A 21,434-nucleotide genomic window follows, 5' to 3' on the forward strand; every position below is an offset into this window, starting at 1 on the left:
AAGCGCAGCCGACGCTCACCAGTCGAACTCCTCTGAACACTTACCTGAGCGCTTATACACGGCGCTCGCTCTCTCTCTCTCTCTTGACCTGTGGGCCCTAGACGGCAGGCCCTGCGGGTATGTGGATTACTAGGGATTCGCCCACGGGCTCGAGTTCAAGTATCTAGCATTGTCAGGGCCTGCGCCTGTCCTTGGGCGGTCAATTTTTTTTTGTTTTTTTGGATCTAGTACTTGACTACACCAGTAACTTGGACTGGTACTTTTTTGTCCTTGTGTTGTCAATTTTTTCTTTTTCTTTTTTTTTGTTTGTTTGAATATAGTACTATGGCATGATTTGCCCCCGCACCGAACCATACCGAGGGGCATAGTTGTACTGACACATCTTCCTTGTATGGACTTTGCCCCATTATCTATCTTAGGGGTGTGGGTGCGTGGGGTGGGGTGGGGGGAAACAGAATAACTGCACTGCGCCTGTCAAACGAGCGCACTACCGCGTTAGCGCGAGGCCGAGCCGGGGGGGGGGAGGGGGGAGGGACCCCCCCTCCCCCATCCCGGCGAGGCCGAGCCAGGAACGAGCCGTAGCAGGCGACGACGCGACACTTTTTTTGGATCTAGTACTTGACTACACAAGTAACTTGGACTAGTACTTTTTTGTCCTTGTGCTGTCAATTTTTTCTTTTTTTGTTTGTTTGAATATAGTACTGTGGCATGACTTGCCCCCGCACCGAACCGTACCGAGGGGCATAGTTGTATTGACACATCTTCCTTGTATGGACTTTGCCCCATTATCTATCTTAGGGGTGTGGGTGCGTGGGGTGGGGTGGGGGGAAACAGAATAACCGCACTGCGCCTGTCAAACGAGCGCACTACCGCGTTAGCGCGAGGCCGAGCCGGGGAGGAGGGGGGTCGGGACCCCCTCCCCCATCCTGGCGAGGCCGAGCCAGGAACGAGCCGTAGCAGGCGACGGCGCGGCGTGCCACGGCATTGCATGCGGAGGCGAGTCCGTAACATGACTTACCCCATTATCTTATCTTAGGGGTGTGGGTGCGTGGGGAAACAGAATAACCGCGTTTTCTATCTTTAGGGGTGTGGGTGCATGGGGGAAACATGACTTGCCCCCGCACCGAACCATACCGAGGGGCATAGTTGTACTGACACATCTTCCTTGTATGGACTTTGCCCCATTATCTATCTTAGGGGTGTGGGTGCGTGGGGTGGGGTGGGGGGAAACAGAATAACCGCACTGCGCCTGTCAAACGAGCGCACTGCCGCGTTAGCGCGAGGCCGAGCAGGGGAGAGGGGGGAAGGGACCCCCTCCCCCATCCCGATGAGGCCGAGCTAGGAACGAGCCATAGCAGGCGACGACGCGGCGTGCCGCGGCGTCGCATGCAGAGGCGAGTCCGTAACATGACTTGCCCATTATCTTATCTTAGGGGTGTGGGTGCGTGGGGAAACAGAATAACCACGTTTTCTATCTCTAGGGGTGTGGGTGCGTGGGGGAAACATGACTTGCCCCCGCACCGAACCGTACCGAGGGGCATAGTTGTACTGACCCATCTTCCTTGTATGGACTTTGCCCCATTATCTATCTTAGGGGTGTGGGTGCGTGGGGTGGTGTGGGGCGGAACCGAATAACCGCACTGCGCCTGTCAAACGAGCGCACTGCCGCGTTAGCGCGAGGCCGAGCAGGGGGGAGGGGGGTCAGGACCCCCCTCCCCCATCCCGGCGAGGCCGAGCCAGGAACGAGCCGTAGCAGGCGACGACGTGGCGTGCCACGGCGTCGCATGCGGAGGCGAGTCCGTAACATGACTTGCCCCATTATCTTATCTTTATTTTTTAGGGGAAAAACATCACCGTTATGAATTATTTTTTCATTTGTACTTTTTTGATAATTGTTTTTGTACTGTTGTGAGTTTTTATTTGTACTTTAGTCGTTTGTTTTCACCATCTATATTATTATTTTTATTTGTATTTGATTTTTGGTATTATCTTTTGTAACTGGCTAGAGATAGTGGGCTTCGCCACGGTTGTGGGCTTTAGGCGTCCATTTTCTCCCAGTCATCTTTTAACCCTCCCACTCACCTTTTAACCTCCTATCTTCCCCGTTCCGCTCCTCTCCCGTCCCCAAATCGATTCCGTCTTCGTTCCCCTCTTCTTCTCTTCTCAGAGCGGGAGTTGTTACTCCTGTTTCGCCGCGGGAGCGTCGGCCGGAGGGCTCAACCCCAGGGGTGGAGGTCCGGGTGCTCTTTTTTGTTCTTTTTGCTCTGCCATTGACTTTGCTTGCGTCCTCTTATGTTCAGATTTTCTCTCTATTTCTAATCTCTTGCTCTCTTTGCTGTCCCAGGCTGCACTCGCTAGGGTTCCTTTGCTGTTGAACGAGCGTTTGGCGGCAGTGATACTGGATTGCGTGGCGGATTTTGTGTTTGCTGGTAAGAGTTTTGGTTTTGTATGGCGTGCTTCGTTTCTGAAATAGTTCAAATCCCTAATTTTTGTTCATGTGTCTTGCAGATCTGGTTCGACCGATTTTAGGACTGTAGATCTCAATGGGTACATCATCCAGTCCGGACAAATTGAATGCAGGTGATTTTCCCTGTATTTTGGATGATGTTTTAATAGATCTGGTTTTTATGTTGTACAGATGTTGTCTTATCGACTTTATAAGTTGTATGTATTTTGATATGTGTTAATTTTTCCTGGATTGTATGGCGTGTATGGTTTTGGCAGTTGATGCAACGTGCAGACATGATGTAGTACTTATCACCATGTGTATTTTGAACTGCTGTCCTGGCATTTGAATAGGTTGTAGTAGTCAATGAAGAACTAGTATGGTGTTGAAAGAGTTGTGTTTTCTGAAGTTTGTTCTGCAAGTGGTGGGTTCATATTTGTTTTATTCGGTGAACTTGTAGTGTTCACATAGTTGAACTGATTGATTGTTCTTGTACTTTTTTGCTAATTATGATGTTGTTGCAGATGTTGGAGTGCCGGTGCCTCCTGATTCTGACAAATCAGAACGCTTTCAAGATCTTGTGAATGTTATTTTTGAGACACCAAATCCTCTAGAAGAACTTGCGAATGTTGCTGGTGTTTCCCTTATATTTGCTCTATTTTTATCAGCCTTTAATACATATATATGCTTAGTTACATTAGTTGTTCCGTTTTGTTTTGTGTCTGATGCAATGCGCTTTATTTATCTTTTGTGTCTGCAATGTTAATTGTGTTTTAATTTTTTATGTGCATGGTTATGTTATTGGTTTATGTAGTTAATGACAGCCATGGTGTTCCAGAGGACATTGTTGATGTTGTTAAAGATATTAATGATGGAATGTATTCACTTAACGTTGATGATGGTGATGGCAGCTTGAAGTTGTCTGTTACTCAGTCTCAAAGTGTTGATGGCACTGAGCCTGTTACCCAAGCTGAGGATATTCCTATGCAGTTACAGCTTGATGATGAAAGGATAAGAAAGAAGAAGTATGAATTCCAGAAGAGAAAGGAATTGGAACAGCGTCAAAAGGCTGCCTGTGTGCCAGAAAGTGATGTTGATGTTGCTCAAGCTCCTAAATGTGTAGGCGACGAAGGTGGTGACGCGGGTTTTTCAACTGTTCATGTCGGATCTCATGGAAGTGACATGCCTGTGAAGACAAACTTGATGCAAACTCATTTGACGCAAGTGTTTGATCATGATGGAGTTAAGGAGAAGAAAGCTATTTTGAAGAGGAAGATGTCAGATCGAAATCCTGATGGCACACAGAGGCGTAGTCCACGTGTGAAAGCTGTTTCCCAACCTGGTAATAGCAAAGCTGCTAGAGTGGCCAAAATTTCTGTCTTTTTGCCCTGGACTTCCTGTCGCAATTGCTTTTGCAGCACGGATGATTGATGTTGACGGAGCGACTGGTGGAAGCCTTCTTGTCCTTGGCTTTTTGCATGCGCTGGGGAAGGAAAACATTTGTTTTTGGTGATATTGTTGGCCTAGTTGCAACCTAGTAGCGGCAAAGCTTGCATTCCCAGACATTGCTGTTTGCTGTATAGAAGGACCTGTCCGTGCTTCTGATGATTGCGGTGTATCTTCAAATCTGCCTGTACTGTTGAAATATCCAGGCGGTATTTCTGGTGTTACCCAACCAGGTGGTGCCCCATATCTGTTTTGCTCATGAAATGCTTGCTGCGTGCGCTGCCTTGCATGCTTCTGCAAACAACATTCAAAAGTTTTTGGGATTAATCTGGCTTTATTTTCACTCGAACTGATGAACGTTCATGTTCAAACACGGATGTACTGATGTACTATTTTTTTAGCACTGTTTTGTAAACTGGACATTGAACTCATGCATGACTTCTCCTTTGTTCTTCTGTAACTTATGCAACTACACTAGAAGTACTCCTAGTTTATGTATCATTGAACTTACTGTGTAACTGTGGCACTCTCTCATCACTATCTACCTAGACTGACGCATATGTGCTATTTTTTTAAACTTGAACTGAAGATACCATATTAGATGCACTGACAGTAACCTCGACATCCTAATCGTGCATCAATGCATATACATTACAAGTACTGCTAGCTTATGTATCACTGAACTTATTGTGTAGCAATTTTATATTTCTTTTGGTAATAGTTTTGTTACTCGTTCGAATTGACGCAATTACATGACTTGTACTCTTAGGAATAACAACATACAACTCTCAGAGGTAGCTGAACCTTGTCACTATACCTGGACTGACACATATGTGTTATTTTTTTAACTTGAACTGAAGATAGCATATTAGATGCACTAACAGTAACCTCGACATCCTAATCGTGCATCAAGTGGCAGGGGTGTCAATGAACTGATGCTAGCATTTGCAATGTACCATCGGGTTCTTCTTCATAGCAGGACTGACGAACTGATGGAGTGACACAAACGTGGGGAGCAGACATTACCTCCAGTGTACTGTCTTCTTCTTCTACCTCTTGTGGGCGTCTTACTGGCATGTTCTTGCGAGGCGGAACCATTGATGTAGCACCTTCTTGTGGTGGAAGCCTGGCGAAGAGGTTCGTAGAGGAAGCACCTTGCGGGGATAACCGCCCCGAAGAAGGAGACCCGGCGACGGAGGGAGGCAGGAGGCGGGGATGACGGCTCCGACGATGGATCCGGCGATGGAGGGAGGCAGGAGGCGGGGATGACGGCTCCGACGATGGATCCGGCGACGGAGGGAGGCAGGAGGCGGGGATCACGGCCATGTCGATGGATCCTGCGGCGGAGCGAGACAGGAGGGTAACAGAATAATATCCTGCGGTAACAGAATAGTCCAGCCCTATATGTGTGTGTGTGTGTGTATGGCTTCTGCACAGCATCTCCATCATCATTATCAGTACATCCTATGCAAGTGAGTTAGGATGCACTTGATCCAAGGAAGGTATCTATCCTTCAAAACCAAAGGAGTGCTTCAAACTAACAATAGTACATAATATCCAACAAAAGAGGGTCGTGCTATAGCAGCAGAATACATGGCCCAATCTAGATATCAGCACGAATCAAGTTGTGCATATTTGCTGTTGGCATGTACCACATCGCCACATGTCGGGTTTGCAAAAGCCATCCATCGCATGGAAGCTTGATGCCTTTCACACACTGAAGATTATCTGGCAACAAGCTGTGTCGACGAATCTCTGGATATGGTGATTCATGAAACCCATGGTATGATGTGTAAACGCAGCCCCCCCCTCGCGAATGGAAGTTTCATAGCACAGTAATCATCGCCGGTGATATGATCGATGATTGGTTGGATGATTGGATAATTGAGCCCGAGGAACAAGGAGTGGTTGCCGAGGCTGTAAACCCGCCTCCAGTTGAATAGGTCTGGCCCAACGGAGCTGGGATCTTTCTCGAACACGAAGCAGCCATAGCCATCAATGTCACAAATGCCCCACGCATTGTACTGCATGTGGTTTGATGTAATGGTTTGGTCAATTTGGTACGTGCGAATGAGCATCAAATGACCGCCGTCAGCTGAATGAGCAATAAACCACCACCCATCGGCTGGTATGATTCCAGGTCCTGGAATCATGAAGGCCAGCGCATTTGCGTCTGCTGCAACAATTCAAATTGGAGACCAAAAGGACAAAAATAAACAATCATGTTCAGAGTATGTGTGGAATTAAGATTATTATAACAGTGACACATATCATAGACAGAGAATTGCAATGACGTGGTCATAATCATACCCCAAGTTAAAAAAAATAAGCCAATGGCTTTCATATTCTAGCAATATGTCATGGTTCAAACATCATGTAACAATGAGAGGAAAACAGCTATGACAGCGCCTACTCATATTCTACCATAGCACTTACTACTACTGTTCTCATATCAACTCTAAGCAATAACATGCGTTGTTATAAAAATCTTGTAAACAAGAGTAACATATAGCAATCATGATGTTATGCTCATAATATGTATTCTAACAATCATTAGATGCCAATTGTTCTCATATCAACTCTAACAATAACATGTGTGGTCATAAAAATCTAGGAAATGAGAGGAACATATAGCAATGATGTGGTTATAGACATGCTATGAATTCTAAATTTGTAACAAATGAACAGGCAGTCGTATTCATAAGGTAAAGAGGAGATGAGATAGAACAATTACACGACGATAGATTCCACCAATATAGGTAGCCAATCTGTGCGTCGACCGCGTAAACGATGCCATCATGCACTATAGCATCAGACAGAAATGTTTCCTCAACAGGATTAATGATGAGCCATAACCATGTACGGCGACCGGATTCCAGATAGACTAATCCCTTGTTGAACAAGGCAATGAGCTTGTAATCCATGTAGTCTTCTGATGGTGTGGGCACTTCGCAGATTACAACTTTCTGTAAACAGAGGTCGAGCCAAAAGCTTGATGCGTCTCGTGCGTAGTAGGCAGGAGTGTCCGGCGGGCCGCGAGGCTCGATGGTAGCGGTATCCAAAGATGGAAGGGTGATCTCTCGCTGGGTGTAGATATCCATGAGACGCCATGGACTACCAGATTGGTGGATGAGGATGATCTAGTTGGCCTTCATGCCCGCCCAGTAGTGGCCGCGCATGAAGGGTAGGTGGACGGGTAGTGGTAGCATGTCGAGGGGCACCACGGCAACCTCCGTAGGATCGTCAAGTCGGTGTCTAGGCCACCTGCGAGGATCGGGCATCAGCAAGCAGGGTGTTTGAAAAGAGTCGGCCGGTTGCAGACGAGTAGACGGTACAAAGACACCGAGCATGCGGCCAGACAGACGGTACTGAGTAGGTCCATACGACTACAGATCTGCTCCAAGAGAAGATCAGGGAGGGAATTCCAATCGCGGCTCTGCGTGTCAGTCGGTTCTGCCATTGGGGTTTTCGGTGCCTGCGAGCCAGCGGGGAAGTGGATTCAGGCGGGCGAGCGAAGAAGCTTCTCCTCGTGTGGCCGAGCAGTGAGCGGGGGGATATGGTACGCGCGAGCTACCAAGGAAGATGGCGCGGGCGGGCGAGCAGTGAGCGGGGGTAAATGGTGTGCGGCCGACGATGGGCAAGAGAGGAGGAAGAAGAAGAGAGGAGGAAGAAGAGTGGAAGACGGGGAAGAAAGTGCATTCAATCTCAATTCTACTAGTACTACTACCAGGATATACCGTCCTTCGGAGTGTAAATAGTTACACCGATGACATGTGGGTCTACCACAACAGGGCCCATATGTCAGTTAATGGAGGACAGAGGTGCGTAGGCGTATTTGCGGAAGCGTGCTCTACTGGCAAACATGATGGCATTACTGGGTAAGGCTGATTTAGTAACACCAACACACTGGTTCAGCTTATTTTTACGTGTCCCATCTGCTGTAGCGTGTATTGTCACTTCACTGTGAAGACTAGTTGAATAGTTCTCTCTGACCAAGATGGGGAATAAATGGATCGCGAGGACTTCCTTTCTACAGTATCCCTATGCCTCTACGCTCACTTCACTCATTTTTCTCCGTACCTAGTCACTTGTTGAAATCTGTAGAAAGACAAATACTCCGTATTTGGGAACAGAAGGAGGCTTTTACTCCATACTATTTGGGAACAGAGGGAGTATCACCAAATGGAGGGAACAGAGGAAGCTTGAAATATGAACATGTCAATGGGAGGGAGTAAGCCCCATGCATGCATGCAACATGCAACACTCACGCGTACACATGGACACACGCAACACTCACGCACCCATGCGGCACCCAACACACGACACAACACACACGCTCACGCTCAAGTGCTCAACCTACTCCCTACGTCCGTGAAAGACTGTACATTTAGAGATTTACACATTGACCAGGGCATAATTAACGCCCAAAAGTAGCAAACTTATGTGTGCATGCGACCATTAAGATAAGAAGATTAAATGAAGGCCGTTGCATGCTGTAATTAAGGATAGACATGTAGCCTATACCTACAGCACAAGTTGGTGCATTAGTCAATAAATATCGATTTAGATTAAAGGCTAAATGCATTGGAAGTGTAGATGTACATCATGTAATACACTCTTTGTTGGAAGACCGAGGGAGGACACGTGCATGCACTCACATACACAGCCAGGGCGGTTCGCACGCAAGGTTTGGACTCATGTTGCGCCTGCGTAAAGTTTTGTTTAACTAATTTCTTTGCTCTGCCAACTGACAGGTGGGACCCAGAAACCAGGTGACAATTTAACCAGTCAACAAAGTGCCACATCGACTATGTGGCCGGTCAGTAGGGTGCAATACGGTGCTCTACGATGAGCTAGTGATCGCATAATCGCCGCAAAACTATATATAGTGACCGTAAAGAGTGTATTGCTACATACGTTGACCGCCAGTGTATTTTTCTCGTTTCAAATTAAGCCATATTAATCGGAAAGGACGCAGTATGGACTACTAGTACTAGTACTCCCTCCTTTCCGGTTTATAGGGCTTATTTTAAAATTTTAGTTTTTCCATTTTATAAGGCTCAATTTGGTTGTTTCCCATCACATGTTCAAATTCCAAGGTGCATTAAATCATTGCATGCAAGTATTAAGAGAAAATTGACCAATGCATGTAATTTATGCATGCATGCATTGCAATTAATGCATTGGTAAACATACTTTTTGGAGGAAAACAAGAGCATTAGTTGGGTGCTTTTGCAAACCACAAAAAGTATTCCACCACTCACCATCTACCTTGGTTGGTGAGATTTTTGAATTGAGCCTTATAAACCGGAAAGGAGGGAGTACTAGTACTGCTTTGATGTGTCCCGTCAACTCGCCGAACGAGGAGAAGCTTCCTTACTACGCCTCTCCCTCGCCCACGCGCGCGGTGGTTCGCAGGACGAGGAGAGGGTTTTGACTACAGCGCCCTATCCCTCTCCCTCGCCCTCGCCCTCGCGATGGATGTGCAACAGTTCAATCGGTGTCAGATTGCCAGAAGCATATTGTACTGTAGTATCATCATTGTTGGACCTTCCGAAGAGGCGAAGAGCCAAGTGCAAGGTTCACACGAGTACGAACTGTTGAACCTCCCGAAGATGGGCTACATTTCCTCCTCCAGGTTCCAGTCCCAGGTGTTCTTCATGGATGGCACGATCCATAGCGTTGGGCAACGGGAATCATTGTCGTAGCTTTCTAGTCCGGTTCCACACGATGGAGACTCATCCAAGCTGAAGCGGCATAAATCAGGGATAGCGTGTCCCAGCATGTCGTTCATCCGGCGGTGCGCACTGAAGACACAACCATGCTTCATGAATGGCAGACCTTCCGTGTCGTGCACGGAAGGTGGCATCCGCTTCACAATGGGGTAGCTGTCCCCGATGAAAAGCGAGTACTCTCCAAGAGTGTTCCTCGGCACCCACGTAGCATCACGAGGGTCGAACTCGGCGCCGTTCATCTGGTACACGCGGCATCCCAGATCTGGACACATGGTGACGTACATAGTCAAGGTCCATGCATAATAATGTTGTGCTCAAATGTGGCAGTCAGTAATACTGTGCAGCAAATAGTACTACTCCGGTATAGAGGAAGTAAAATAACCGGCTTATTATATATAGCCACTCTTGGCTACATGGATGAGATAGTAAGACATGGAAAAACAAAAATGGTGGCAGCTAGTGGGTTCAAGTCTTTAAGGGCCTAGCTAGCTATATGCGTCCTCCAAGGTAAAAAGTAATCCTACTAGTACTACAAAGTATACTACTAGTACAACAATGAAAGAGAAGGCGAGAGGGTTAAAAAGTGGAATACCTGGGTAGATGGTGAAGGTCTGATCGTGGTAGATTATGTGACCATGTTGCACATCAGTGGTACCATGGGTAACGACTGCTAAGATAGTTGATCCCAATATGCCAAAGTCAGCTACAAGGTTCCAGGTTAGACCGAATCGCTGATGCAAATGCACATCTAGGATCGGCGATCTTATTTTGATCGGGGGATGACTGGTCCTTGCAAAATAATGGAGTACCGTTAGGGATGCAAATTATGGTTTGTGCATTCCATTTGTAATCTCCCGTACCGTAGGATGCCAACCAGATGAAACAAGTCCCTTGGCTTCTCACCGCGAAGATGCAGCCTAGATGGCGCACGGCGTCTTCGAACGTGTAGGGGTACAAATCTGCCGCTGCCAACATGCGCCAGCCTCTGCCGTTGCTGCCTCCTGCATTGATGGCAATCCTTATGTCGTACACCGCGATGAGATAGTAATCGTCGTAGCCGCATCACTTTGTCGGCGGGTCCGCAATTGCTATCTTCTTCAATCTCATGTAGGCATCATCATACGTATTCTTGCCCAGCCAGTCCGGAAGGCCGATCCCAATGGTGGAGAAGGGGTCTACCAGAATGGCCGCACTGCTGTGGATGTTGTGCAAAATCATGGTGGTATCTGGTCGGAGGTATGCAAGTCAATCTTCGTTGGCACGGACCCAGACCTATATATAATACGGTGGGCAGTGGAGAAATTACGGGATGGAAATGGAATAACTAAGTACTACATGATCAAACTCCATTACTGACCTGCTCATCGGACAAAATCCGACTACCTCTCAACGTCGTCAACTCTAGCGGAGTCAACGTGCAACCATGGCCAGGGAGCGGTGGACTGTTCAAAGAATTGTCCCATAGAAGAACCTTCTCCTTGAGGACGCATGGAAGACCAACAAGCATGGCCTTTTCCCAAGCCTGTTTAAGCGGCGTCTTGAAAAAGTTGGTGCAGGAAGCACCGAGTCTTGCGGCGGTGAGGACGTCGGAGCAGCGTGCGATTTCTCCCAGAGAATCGTCGTCCAAGGTCTCCCAGCCCCGACGAGGAGGAGAACCGCCTGGCGAATCCATGGGAGCAGCGACGAACTGCCTTCTCTTCGGGGGGAGGGGAACTGGCGAGGAGGAGATAAGAGCATAGTAACCGCAGGGCCTCGTCCTCCAACTGTAGATCGTTCCTCAATGAAGGGGTGAGGCTATTATTTACTACTCTAAATAATAGCATTAGTAAATAATAGCACTAGTAAGAAATTTTTGGCACTAGGTAGTAGTTTTTGGTACCATGGAGTACTAGTACTAGCATTATGGAACGTTATGGGATTGCATTATACTGTAAATAATAGCACTAGTAAGAAATTTTTGGCACTAGGTAGTAGTTTTTGGCGTGGATTAAGAAATTTTGGGTATGTTTTTGCCATTTTTTGTACATGCCAACTAGTGTCAAAAAACGTCGTACATTATGTGAAGGAGGAGCACGTACTCGTACTGTAGCAGTACTAGTACTACTTTTCTCAACTAGTAGTGCGATGTACTATACTTCTAGTCTAGTCTTGTATAGTGCACCAGTTTTGAACTCTTGAATCTCAAGGCCAAGGAGCTACAGTTGGAAGTGGAGGGTACTACTGTTCTCTAGAACCATCGATGTACTATCAATGCAGGGGAAGTACACCTGCGTAGTGGCCTAGTGGGTACTCTCGGTGCTCTATTCAGCCGCTCCTCTCACATAGCTGGCCTACTCAGCCGCTCCTCTCACGCACACACTAGCAGCCTGTTTATCGACGATGGTTACTGTGGGGGCAGAACATTTGAGTTATTTGATACAGCGAGACTAGGCTTTTCTCTTCCATTTGTGGAGGTGTAATGGATCTCGTCAAACTTTGTTAGTAGTTCCTTCTTTATGAATGAGATGAAGCAAAGCTTTTGCCTCCGTTTCAAAAAAAAACACGTCAAGAGGAATTTCATTTATAGTAGAGCCAATAATGGAGTGAAGTCCATGCATGCAATGCCACAAGCTACAGAGTAGTAGTAGAGCACTTTAGTATAGAGCCATATTGCACAGTTCCCAATGCCCCGCCAGGCTTTTCCGGCTCCTCGGGCTTAATTGGGAGGCGCTAGTTTAAATATGCTACTAGTTGGAAGCTGCAAGCGAGGTGCGGCTAGGGCGAGCACGCGAGCCACGGGATGCTGGGAAGGAAAACCCGTTCACGTGGCTAGGCTGTCCAGTGCACCCAGATTGTGGGCCCGCACGTCCGTTTGACTTCAAAACTCAAACTACCCGTGTAAAATATTGGCTTGCAGCGAAGTGTAGTAGTATACTATTTTTTTTAAAAGGCCGCCATGCGTTCGGCCGGGATCGAACCCACAAAACGAGGTATACACTCCCGCGACCACTAGTAGTACTCGTTGGAGTACAACGCAACCTAGAATCGCCTTTTGTCGCTAGTAGTACGTACATTGTTCCTTACAAGAAACCCCTAAGAGCATGGTTAATAGTATAGCCAGCTATTGGCTATAAGCCAGTGCCATGTCATCTACAGCCCATCTTATAGCCAACATGTAGTAGTAGTTTATTTCTTATAGCCCGCTGACTCAGCTCTATTGTACTTGCTCTAATAATGCAAGAAACCACTAAAATGCCAAGAAACTACTACCACTTGCATACGTGGTAGACTTAAGATAAGACTACCTTATCAACCATTGTGCATGCTCTTACCAACAAAAATCCTCGAGTGACCTCCTACCTCCGGCCCGTCCACCTAGTCATCCTCGTCCATGGGACGCAGCTACCGCCGCCGGCAGAAGGCGAGGTCAAAACCGCCGGCGGTGCGGAGCCCATGTTGCGGCAGCCCGGATGCCAGCTCCGTCCAGCGCTCACGGCCGCTAGCTAGCCAAGATAGCTCCGTCTAGCTGCTTGTTTGCAAGGTTTGCTAGCTAGATTGGCACGGCAGCGCGGCGGCTTGCTCGCGCGCGCCGCGCTAAGGCCAGCCATATGGCTCGAGCGAAGGCCAGCGCAGCGGCTTTCTCGCTCGTGAGTCACGCTCGGGCCAACCTGCCAACCCGTGCGGAGGCCAGCGTGGCGTCCGGCCCGTCCGGCGGAGCGGTGGCCAACTCGCTCATCACCGGCGCCACCGACGAACACGCATCAGTACTGTTTGAAGTAATGTTCAGGAAAAATAATGATTTGAGGGGGAATAACAGGATAGAAGGTCAGATGTGGGTCCCTCGTGTCAATGGTCAAACAAAATGTGTTGGTTTAAGCTGCCTCGTCAGCACGGACATGTGGGCCAACCCTATCATAAGTGGGTTTAAACGAACCTAATCGGTAGGAGTAGTAGGTAGTTTTTGGCGTGGATTAAGAAATTTTGGGTATGTTTTTGCTATTTTTTGTATAATAGATTCCTCCTAGGGCTGGTTGAAAGTGGTAGTTTTTTGTTAAATACTCTACATATTGTAAGTAGGAGTGAAAGTTAAGCTTTGGAAGCCAATAAGCAAGGCTTGTTACATAGTGCATATGTGTACATGATTGAAAGTAAATATCAACCATGAGTGACTAATATCTTGATGGAAAACTCGAAACTATGGAATACTAGGAAAAGAAATGCATGGTTGGAAATACTAGAAATGTTCATGTCTGTTGCAACGAATCATAATTAGAATAATACTTATTCACAAACTTGGTACAAAACACTCTAATTTTGATATACATATGTCACTAGAGATATATTATGTTTCAATTAGAATATATTCCTTGGGCTGTTTTGGTGAGGTCAGGGAGGGATGTGGTTGGTTTTAAGATACTAATTATGGGTTTTTATGCAAATTGGTAGACAAGTGGGATGTTGGTGAGAAAAGGCAACAACTTACCTCACAATCGTTAGATGTAGATCTAATGGTCAGAAATGACGGATGGCAGACACACCAGCATCACCAACTTAGTCTTGTGTAGGAGTACTAGCAAGATCCGTGCATTGCACGGAACATCAAGATGCATTTTTTTTATAAAACACTTGTTGTGATTGACCCTTGCATGAGTAATCCCATGTGTAAAAACTAATGATATCTCAAGAAATATGAGATAAGGTGAAGAGGAGTGGGGTGTGGTGGTGGTTAGTGGTCGGACTGAGCGGAGGCATGGGGATTGACGATGCCGGCAGCGGCCACCAGGCCAGTTTGTTCCAGAGGCTTCCTTTCTTAATTGCTCAACAATGAGGTTTGTTGGAGATAAGGATGAAAGAGGGAAGGCCTTGTCTGCAAATGTGGAGAGGGGTGCGGGTATCTTTTAGTTTAATTTCCATCCGTCAGATATAGATCGGACGGTCTATATTGCAAGATGTAACACGTACCATCATCACCAACTCGGTTTTTTATAAGAGAAGAAATATAAGTATGGAGATACAAACATATTATCGATACTTGCTTCCGTAAACTAGCATCTACATTCTATTCAATGCCGCGGCATGTGGGGCCTTAGCACAATGACTTCTCAACTGTGTAAAACAAAGATTTTCCCATCGCCGACAAGGAGGGGGTGATGGCGGCGCGCTTTTTGGCTTGCGCTAGTCCTAGTAGTCATACTAGGTGGTCTAAGCATGTGTAGATTTATTCTTTTTCACGTCTCGTGTTCGCTGTACTGCCACGACTGTTCATGAATAGACTGTAAGTTATTCATGGGGTAACCCTTGTTGAGCGTGTTTGCGAGAGAGAGAGAGAGAGTGCGTGCGTGATATGTTAGAGACTGAGGCAATGATAACAGATTCTTTGTGTCTATGTGTGTGGAGGATAGAGAGAGACATGTACATGGGGCTTTGTGTTGTGTAACGTGGAGACACATATACATAATTAGAGAGTGAGTGTGTGAGATACACATGCGGACATGAGGAGAGATGAGGATCCAGGTAAATGGGTGTTTGTGCGTGTCTGTGTGTGTTTGTGCACGCGTTTGTGTGTGAGAGGGAGAGAGTGTATGTGGAGTAGAGAGACCACTGATGATGTAAACCTAGTATAAGGGAAGGGGGAAGGTGTGACATGTGTAGTAGCGAGATAGCACGGGTGCGGACGGGGGGAGCAGACTATTTGGAAGAGAAATCGAGTGTGTGTGGGAGAGGGGTGTGAGAGCGAGAGAAAGAGAGAGCTAGCGACGGAGAGAGAGAGAGGGGGGGAAGAGAGGGGGCGAGAGGGGTCGTTTGTGTCCATAAATGGCGTATAGATAGGGAGACAATGTTGACGTTGTTCGAAATTGGCCTATGAACGGAGACGCAAGGGAAGCGAGTCATCGTGTGTGTGATAGGGACTTCATGAGAGATCTAGAATAGATGGTGTAGAGAACAATGTGCGAAATCGAGAAAGATTATACATTAGGGAGCTATGCAAAGAGTCACGACATATATGTATACAGGGAAGGAGCTGGGGCGGGTCCGCATGTGGGAGAGATAGAAAGAGGAGAGTGGTGCACAAGGAAACAAAGTGTGCTTGTTTGCAGTGGGGGTGGTGTGTGAGGTGAGTGCGCGAGAACCACATAACTAGGGAGATAGACGTTTGGGGCGACATTTTGTGTGTATGGGAAATATACACTCTACATAGTGTGTGTGCTTGGGTAAGAGAGATAGCGGGAGACCTAGAGAGTGAGGGAAGAGATGTGTGCATGGCCGAGAGACAAAGTGATAGAGACCTATGTTGGGGTCCGGACTTTACAAGAGAGAGGGGTGTTAATGTGCTCGTGTGTTGGTGTTTCGGGGAGAGCATGACTTCTCTCTATGTGTGTGTGTGTGTGGTGGAGGGGGGGTTGACTTCAGATAAAGAGTGAGGTGTCTATATTTGAGGGACTTTAGCGTAATTGAGATATTGTGCACTCATGGTTGATCAATTTGTTTCACAGTTTGTACTATGAGATAACGATACTTTTGAACATGCGTGATATACCTTGATGTACCAGAATTACAAACCTAAGATTGGAATTTTGGAATTCGACTCCATCATTAGCTTTTGTAATTCATTTAAACGGAGGTACATTTTTTAAGCCAGGATTTCGTGATTTCAAATTCATATATCAAACCTAGAGATATACACATACGGGCATGTTAAAACTTTATAATCATCCACTTTATTCATACACATACACATTTTTGCTTTTGTCATCATATTTAGGATAAACACATTTGGAATTTCATTTGAATTGGACCGTATGATGGTATTTGCTTGTAGTAGCTCAATGATCCATATTTGAATTGAATGGACAATCTAAGTTTCGAGTTGGAGACATTGATTTTCAAAACTTGCACATTTTTTTGCGTGCAAAACAAACAAATTGTCGGCCATGATATCATAGTCGTCCGTACGAGAGCAGAATACTTATAATTTTAGGCGCCAAAAGCTTTCAAACTTCCCGCTCACATCGAAATATCACGCGCCCGAAAGTTTAGCCCTGCGATATTCCTGTTTTACCCCTGCCACATGAACGGAAAAGGGCTGCTTTGGTAACTCCATTGTTTCCCCCTCTTTGCCCCCAACATTCTTCCCTAGAGCCCTCCCCTTCCCCTCCCCGACCCCCCCCCCCCAACCACGGCAAGCCGCCGAATCTAGTCCTTCGCCGCAGCGGTGGACCTCACACCCCGCCGGATCTACCTTCCGCACCTTGGAACCCCCAACTGCCAACTCACCACTTCACTGGAGCCTCTTCAGCAACTGGCTTGTCCACCGCTCCAGATCTCCTTGACCGCCATCATGGTCCACCGCACCGGATCTGCTTAACCGGCGCCCTCGTCCACCACAGCGTAGGCCCTTCACTGACTCCCTCGTCCGCCCCTTCACTGGCCCTTCATACAAGCCCTCGTCCGCCGCAACAGATCTGCCTCACCGAAAGCACTGTACAACGCGCCCGCCAAAGCCTTCGTCCACTGCACCGGACCCGCTCCAGGGACGCCATATTCAACTCCACCGGCCCTGCTTTACCGACGCCGCAGCCTCATCAGGTTATTTCTATTTGTACTCCTTCGATTTTTCTCTTTATCGTGCAACTGTTCACTTACCACAGATGAGCTTTCTTGTATGTCGACAGGCGCCGCAACCATAGCACCGGAGCCGCTTCAGCGACGGCGACAACCGGCCCAAACTCAACCGCAACACGAGCACCATCGACGATCCTTAGCTATCAAGTATGACAACGATACCCATACGCCGCCGAGAATCAGGTACTATTATCCAAGGGCCGGTGCCTATGTTCACTTTCCTAGCATAAGCACCGCACCTTTGAATTTCTTCAGGGCATCATTCAGTTTTTCATGAGACGCGTTATTCTGCTTGCACCTGTAGGGCCATACTTCTGGCAGTGAACATGTTACATGTGCTAAATTACATACCAGTGCACATATAGTTAATATGCTTTAGTTTTGTTATGATGCCACATGTTGGTTCCATCAAACTGCTTAATGTTCTCTATGCTTAATTACACATCAGCAAACTAGCATGTGGTTCCGCTGCTTTTTGTTCGTTTTACCCTACATTTTCTAATGCTAGCTATTACATCACTGCTCCGAGCTTCTGTTCATTACTTGTTTGTGTGTTCTTGATCTTCCCAAGTTGCATGACTAATTTGATGCTTCTATTAATTATGGAGCTGCCAACCCCATCAAGCAAAATTTTTGTTCTTTTGGGGCTGGCACCTCGAACAAGCATAAAAATAGAGGGAAGCAGATATACTCCCTCCGATTCTATTTACTATGCGCATAACTCTTTACCCGCATACCAAGGAGGGCACTGGTTTAATTTTTTGGACTAATTTGCCAATTAATTAGGGCAGAGGCGGATGGGGCGGGGCACAAAAGGAAACCAACGCTACGAATCAGCAACGCGCAGACTAATACGAGAAAACTGAGAAAAAGTTATACGCAAAGTTAAAAGAATCGGAGGGAGTATTGTCGTGTATGCACACACCCTTCTTTCATTAGTTTAGATGAACCATTGATGATCAATTCGGACCAGTGCATGCGATTAAAATTAAATTTACCTAAATAGATGGTGCGGAATAAACTACAACAACTAGATTTGCAACCACGAGATGCTGACGACATCTTCAACGAACATTGCAACAGCAGCTAGGCTTCACAGCAACATATGGTAAGCCAGTGTGTTTTAGTACATGTGAAATGTAATGCGAGTGGGCTGCTTTCTTGGCTTGTGCCCTCAACATGTAATCCTACCGAATTACAAATAGTTCAGTTGTCTGCTTTGCTGTATTGCTTGATTCGAATGCTTATTTGTTGTTACGCTATACCTGAGTTGGCCAATATGTTAGTAGTGCCTGCTATACTATCGTAAAGAAATGCATGCCTATTTCATTTGAGTCCTTAACTTTTCCTCTCAACTTCATCACAAGACTGTCTTCATAGTTTATATGAGGCCACACTGTTAAGTGCTTTCTCAAATTATTTCAACTGCTTAGATGCCTTGGCAACTTAAATATAGCGGTTGTACACTCCCTTTCAACTAGGGATGTCAACTGGGTCCGGTTTAATCCCGATTAAAGTCCACTAGTGGTATGATAGTTCAAAAGAGTTTTTGTTTTTTTGAGGAAAATGAACTAGGGAGGTAGCAAAAACTAACTAGATGGGACTGGCGGATTTCGTTTATTTGCCACTTACATACCTAGTTTCATCTTACCATTTTAATTTCTTTTCGGCTAATGCTACTTCGAACCATTTAAATATAGTTTGCCATGCTCGGCAGTAATTCGTCCGTCGTTTACCATGTAAGCTTACTGCCTGGATCATATGATAACTATCTCTTACTGATGTCTAGCGAAACCTTTCAGGATGCCGTTCACACTAGGACACAATGTACAACCCCAGAATCTATTTGTGGAAGCAGTGCGCCATCCATGTTACCAGATGGTAGCAGTTCAGAGGCAACACCGCCGGAGAGCAGTCTGAGCACAGATATTATAGTGCTTGAGGCTCTACTAGAGGCAGAAAGAGATGGTGTGGCTGCCATGAATGAGGTAATCTTTATCTTGAGGTTGGAAATTATGGAATTAGTTGCACGCATTATGCAAGCAACCCAAGAATTGGAGGAAGTAAGAATGATGCATTTGAAGACGGAGGAGGTCCTGCTGTTTCTGCTATCTGAAGCCCAAGATAATCCCAGTTCTTCTTTAGATACTAGTTGAAATTTTCATTAGATTATTGTACTTGCATGTTGTGTCATGTCTCTGAATGGATTATGTTGCAAGACCCCCTATGTTGTCCATGTGTTGTAATGATCCGAATTTTTTAGGCAAGGTAATCCTCAGTACTTGTATGATTGACATAAGGTGAACTGTTTTTCGTGTGAGCATATTGTATTGGATGAAATAACTGTTTGACTCAGAGTGTATCCAACCTACTGAATTCGAAGATCACGACATTTCTAAATCATAATCATATATAAAGGTGGAATAAATCTTTGTTGTGGTTTTGAAGAAATAAATAACAAAATGTATAATTATCTATGGATATTCGTAATCGAATACAAATTGGATTTGAATTTAGTTTGCCAGGCCCTAGGGAAAACGTGAATGCTAATTCTCCCAAGTTTTGAACGAAGCGGCTAAACACCCACTATAATTTGTGGGCTGCCCGAAGCAAGTGTTTGCGAGATGGAAATTACTGTCTACCCCTGATAGTTGACATCCTTATCGACAAGATTTACACTGCTGTCGATAGGGGTAGACTAGTAACTTCAATCAGACGTGACACGACGGCCTCTGAGCCCATTCAGACACGGTGGGCGCCAAACGTGGGCGGCAAAACACATTTGATTCACGCTCGTCTGAAAGACATGTGTCTCTTCCTCCATTTCCCCATTCATACACGGTGGGCGGCAAAACAAACTCTCCTAGTCCGAAATCGATGTAGGCTTATATTTTAAATAGGGGCAAATGTGTAACTTCCATCAGACGTGACACAATCGCCCTACCTGTCAGCCCCGTTCATACACCGTGGGCGCCAACCGTGGGCGGCAAAACACCCTGTCCTCACCCGAAATCGATGTAGGCTAATATTTTAAATAGGGGCAGATGTGTAACTTCCATCAGACGTGACACAACCGCCCTACCTGTCAGCCCCGTTCATACACCGTGAGCACCAACCGTGGGCGGCAAAACACCCTCTCCTCGCCCGAAATAGTTACCGGCAAATATTTGGGAGATGCGAGATTACCGTCCTATCCCCAACCGACGCGATGTCCGAAATTTTAAACGGGGGATAAGTTCGTAACTTTCCCCCATTTTAGAGAAGCGCGTCCCAAAGTTTGAGATCCCCCCTCCCCTCAATTTCATCATTCATACACCATCGGCGGCACGACAACCTCCGCACTGCGGCCAGCCTCCTCCGTCCGCCACCCCATCCTCCACCTTGCCGGAGCCGCTACCCCTACCCCGTCGTCCACTGCAAGAGATGGACGTCTCTCATCCACGGCGCTGGACCAGGATCCTTTCATCGCCTCCTCTCGCTTCATCGGCGCCGTCGTCCACCTTGCCGTTGCCGCTCCTACGACCGCCTCGTCCATGGCAACAGGATATATCCCCCGACCCGGCCGTCTGCCGTCTAAAGTCTTCTTCCCCGCCACCGATAGCCATCGCACCCACAACACCCTCAACGTATCAGCATAGGCCTACACGGCGTCGCAAGAGAGATGGTACTCTTCCATATGTGCTTAAGTTATTGATCTCACCCAGAAAATAGATCGTAATTTGTTTATTGTACTTTTCTTGTCCGAACCAAATCGTAGTGGCTAGTTGAAAGCAAACATTGGTTGCGAAGTAGCTTTGTTCGGTTTGCACCTTCAGATCTGCCATGGCACGGGCACTATACTCGTAAAGCTTATGGTTTCCCCCCTTTATATTCACTACCATCATCGTAGGTGCTTCGTGTCATCCTAGCACTGCTCCTCAAGACCTCAACCCAAAGCTTACGTGTTGAAATACGAATCTGATATGATGCTCATATCACTAAAACAGAGAACATTTAATTGGTCACCTAATGTTCCTATATTTGTTTCGAAAAGCATGTGCGCCACCCACTGGTCTAGCTAGTTCCACTTTCCTAATTTTTCTCTTGATGCTTAGGGTTTTCCCCTTTTATCTACTCTACTATGATCTGCGTAGGTGCTTTCTGTCGTACTAGCATTACTCCACCCTTCAAGCTAAACAACACAACACTCAGAATTCGAAAGCTTA

The sequence above is a fragment of the Triticum urartu genome, chromosome 3A (assembly GCF_056163025.1).
Source record: "Triticum urartu cultivar PI428250 chromosome 3A, HENAU_Tu73, whole genome shotgun sequence".
NCBI lineage: Eukaryota > Viridiplantae > Streptophyta > Magnoliopsida > Poales > Poaceae > Triticum > Triticum urartu.